We start from the raw sequence: 5,185 nt of genomic DNA on the forward strand, positions 1-5,185 counted from the left end.
ATAAAAATATTGTTTGGTAAAATTTCGAAACAGTTACTTTTTACAGAAAAATCAACTAATATATATTATCTATCAGTAACAGCTAACAGTAGCAACAAACAGTAAACTGGAGCAGGTGAAACAAATAGGTCCTTAGTTGTTTTTTCAGCAAAAGTATATATTTCAGAATTGTAAAAAACACTTTACATCTCTTGTTTAGTATTAAAAGGCAAAAAAAATACTTTCGAATAATGAAACAAACGAACACTAAAAGTCTTTTAGAGATGCTCTAACTTTTTTTTTGACAACCAAATAAGCATATATTAAGAATCAAGAAGAAGCATATTACAAATAAAATCAAGGGGTACAGAAAACCACTCACCCCGATGTAAAGGTAAGATACTACTTCTAGCTAACAAATGAGCAACAGCAAGGCCGGCTCTAGGGGCAGTCGAAATAGGCGGCCGCCTAGGGCCTCCGACTTACGGGGGGCTCCGATCGGAACTTTTTTGAAATTTGATATTAAATTCGTATAGTTAAAATCTATATAGATTTGGATTTCTTACAAAATCTAGTCTTAGGCGGGATGGTTAGGACATAATGGGGGCTTGTAAAGGAGTGAGAGTTCGATTCCCTCCATCTGTATGTTTTGTTTATTATTATATTGTTTTAATAAATAAAATTCTTACAATTATTATTTTTTTATGATCTTAATTTTTTTCTTAAACCTTATTCTTATTATTATAATTTTAATAATTTTTTTTACAATAATTTTTTTTTATATTCTTAATTTTTTCCTTAAATCAAAATATTAGTAATATATATTCAATCTAAAATGACTAATATATATTAATTTATTTGTTACAATATATTTTAGGACATAATTAATTTTTACTAATTTATTCATACTATTGAGTTAATTACATAACAAACTGTATCGATCAAATTTTTTATGGTGGGTATGTTTACAAAATCAAAATGAAAATTATAATTTAGTAGGACAACAATTTATAAGAAGACCTGAATATTTATGGATCACCACAAAAAGTTATGGACAACCGCAAACCATTTTTTATTATATTTAGTAGGACATCTGTATGTTTTGTTTATTATTATATTGTTTTAATAAATAAAATTCTTACAATTATTATTTTTTTATGATCTTAATTTTTTTCTTAAACCTTATTCTTATTATTATAATTTTAATAATTTTTTTTACAATAATTTTTTTTTATATTCTTAATTTTTTCCTTAAATCAAAATATTAGTAATATATATTCAATCTAAAATGACTAATATATATTAATTTATTTGTTACAATATATTTTAGGACATAATTAATTTTTACTAATTTATTCATACTATTGAGTTAATTACATAACAAACTGTATCGATCAAATTTTTTATGGTGGGTATGTTTACAAAATCAAAATGAAAATTATAATTTAGTAGGATAACAATTTATAAGAAGACCTGAATATTTATGGATCACCACAAAAAGTTATGGACAACCGCAAACCATTTTTTATTCTTAAAAAATAATATATGTATTATTTGTGAGCTTATATGGGTTGAGCTCGGTATTTGAAAACCCCGTTTAAAAATTGATATTGTTGCCTTTATGAATTACAAACGCCAATGGGAGTCTTTGTACTAGTTTTCTTCTTCTCTTTTCACTCCACATAAATTCATGTCATTATCATTATTATTATTTTTTATGATTTATTATTTTATATTTTTAAACTTGCCATTATTATTATATTATTATTACTTGCAAGTAATTAACAGCTAACTAAATTCCAAATAGATAGAATTTTAATTTTCAGATTTTAGCTTGGTGAGAATTTCAACGTTGAAAAATTTATTTGATAAATGATAACACTATGTACATATGTCGGGGGTAAATAGTGTTTTAAGCCACTAAAATTATGTAATGTTAGTTTTGATTTTTTTTATTTGATAAATGATAACACTATGTACATATATATATATATATATATATATTTTGCCTAGGGTCTCTAAAATGCTGGAGACGCCCTTGAGCAACAGAGTTTACAGAACGACAGACAAAACGAATAGAGCAATTAGAAAACTCATTCAAAGAAAAATGACAATCATTGGCTAAGACGTTAAAAGGAGATGAAACCTCTAACTTTACTATTAAGTTGACATGTGCAATTGATTAATTAATTTATTTTTTTACTTCCCAAACAAATTAATAAGATCTGGAGCTTGACCTGTTTACTAAAAAAAGGAAAACGTTTTAGTATATGTTGCATGAAATAGAGTTTTTAAAGTCAAAGAAAAATAGAGCGGTGAAGTTTCGTGCAGTGCACTAGATGTAGAAAAACAATGATGTGTAAGTGAGTTAGTGGAAGATGAATATCATAACATTTATTTAGCATCTAACCCACATGTTACATTATTTCCTTATCACATTTTTACGGCTACACATCTCAACATTGGTATTATTATTATTTATTCGGTTTTGATATATGCAGCCTTTACGGCTGCATATAAGCATTAAATACAAATAGAATATTCTTTTGTATTTTTAAGATGTTTATTTATTATACATTGAACTTTTAAATACATCAAAATTCATTTAATGCAATCATAAATTCTTTTATATTTTCTATATTTGTATTAATTTTTTATTTTTTAAAAAGATGTCTACATTTATTATTTCAACGGGTTATTTGTAACTGTGTTATTAACAGAATAAAAGTTATAAATAACCTGTCGAAATAACACAGTTACAAATAATCTGTCGAAATGATAATGTTTAAGTCTGACAGATAAAAGTTACACAAAAAAAAAAAACTGTATATAACCCGTCAAAATACAATTAACTGTATGCAGATACAAACATTATCATTTTGACAGGTTATTTGTAACTGTGTTATTTCGACAGGTTATTTGTAACTTTTATTCTGTTACTATTACAAATAACCTGTCGAAATTACAAATAACCTGTCGAAATAACACAGTTACAAATAACCTGTTGAAATAATAAATGCAGACATCTTTTTAAAAAATAAAAAATTAATGCAAATATAAAAAATATAAAAGAATTTATGATTGCATTAAATGAATTTTGGTGTATTTAAAAGTTCAATGCATAATAAATAAACATCTTGAAAATACAAAAGAATATTCTGTTTGTATTTAATGCTTATATGCAGCCCTAAGGGCTGCATATATCAAAACCGTTATTTATTTCATTCTATTCTATACGTGTTCGGCCATTACAACTAGTCTTTTATCTAATGTTATTACAGAGAAAAGCTGTAAACTTTCTACATATGCGTCCTCCAAAACAACCATTTTTACGAATATCAAAAAGATTATCATATAAGTCAATGTCATCAAAACTGATATAAGATTTCTTCATCAATTCTTTTGAGTCGAGCTCGTTAACATTTAAACTGATGCAATTTTACTTTTAATATTGATAAGTTTAATCAATTTCAGATATCATTATAAAATATAGATATTTTGTCCATTATTCTACACTAATTGCATATCAGTTAATTTTAAAAAAATATTTTATATTTTTTTGTGATTTAATAATAGAATTAAAGATTAATATTTTTAAATCCGGTAAAATATTTGAATTTTTTTGTGTCTAACTCGTACAAAATACAGTTTTATAATTTTATATTTTTCTGTGATTTAATAATAGAATTAAAGATTAATATTTTTAAATCCAGTAAAATATTTGAATTTTTTTGTGTCTAACTCGTACAAAATACAGTTTTATAATAATAATGTCTAATCATATGTTTGTGATCTGTTACGAATTGGTAATAAAATGACGTAAATATGAAATGTAAATGACATGATTAATGAATAAAAAGACAGTTTAATAAATTATTTCTCAAATTTATCAAACTTTTAAACGTTAGGGGTAAAATAGCTCTTCACTAGCGACATTATGAGTAAAATTGCACTATTTAGAGATAAAATTGCTAATGGTTGTAAACATAAGATGTATTTTTTTTTTTTTTTTTTTTGCACCTTATCCCTATATTATTTATACAATATTGTCAATTGTTCCACTTCTACATACATATATATGAGTTAGTAATAAAGTCAGGAATCTACATCTGGAGAAGTCGATCAAGTGCCAAAATTAAATTTATGAAGTTAGAGAGAAATTTTAACAGTTCATTAGTGTTGAACACGTTTTTTTTCAACCATCCTAAAATTTTAGGTGAGAAAGTACATGATATAGAGAAGATTATCGACCGTTTAGGCGAGGTTTGGAAGTTGGCTGCTTATTATTAGAATTTGGTTAGAACCTTGGTATTTCAAGTGTAATATAATGGAGTTGGTAAATATATGTTGAGGTCCCCGAATGACTAATGTAGTAGGAATATGAATTATTTTAGAATATATATTGGAGAGGAAGGCCAACAGAAATAAATAAATATGACATTATGCTAGTGGGATAAATTGGAGACTCCTAAGTATTGGTTATGATCTTTCTATTTCACGCCCGATGTCGATTGAGGTCGTTTAGGGTCGGGTGTGACAGTTTGGTATCAGAGCTCTAGGTTAAATTATTCGGACCTAAGGTTGATAGTAATTGAGGAATATCGATATTTGGTAATACCTAAGAAATAATCAATAGTAATTGAGGAATATGAAGATTTGGTGATAGCGAAGAAATAATCGATAGTAATTGAGGAATATGGATATTTGGTGAAAGCTAAGAAATAATTTGGAATTTTTCGAGGATTGAGTAACTACCTAATGAGGGGTAGAAATGAGATTTGATGGTTAGTAACATATTGGGTGTATGAAAATTAGCAAATTATTTGATATTTGATGATATGGGTTATGAGTAAGTCATAACTTTGAGCTAGAGATATAGAGAATTGTCTATATAGGTGCTGCGAGAGAATCAGATTCGTGTTTGAATCTTATGATGTATTTTTTTATCAGATAGAGGCCGAATTTGTCATAGAGTGCTAAATGAAAGTTATTTATTTTTGTCTTACGTTTCCAGAGGTTTTTGAATCGCCTTAATCGGACTCTGTATGAAAAAGTTAAGCTGTAAACGATAAATGTTAGTCATTTTAGCTCTAAACCAGAATTTGGTTTCTGTTTTGATTTTTCTCCTTATTTGAGAGACACTGCTACTGGTTTATAAACTATACGTATCTCAGATGTGAGGAGACTTTGAAATGATATGATGAGT

Source organism: Euphorbia lathyris, chromosome 1 (assembly GCF_963576675.1).
Source record: "Euphorbia lathyris chromosome 1, ddEupLath1.1, whole genome shotgun sequence".
In the NCBI taxonomy this organism is placed as follows: Eukaryota; Viridiplantae; Streptophyta; class Magnoliopsida; order Malpighiales; family Euphorbiaceae; genus Euphorbia; species Euphorbia lathyris.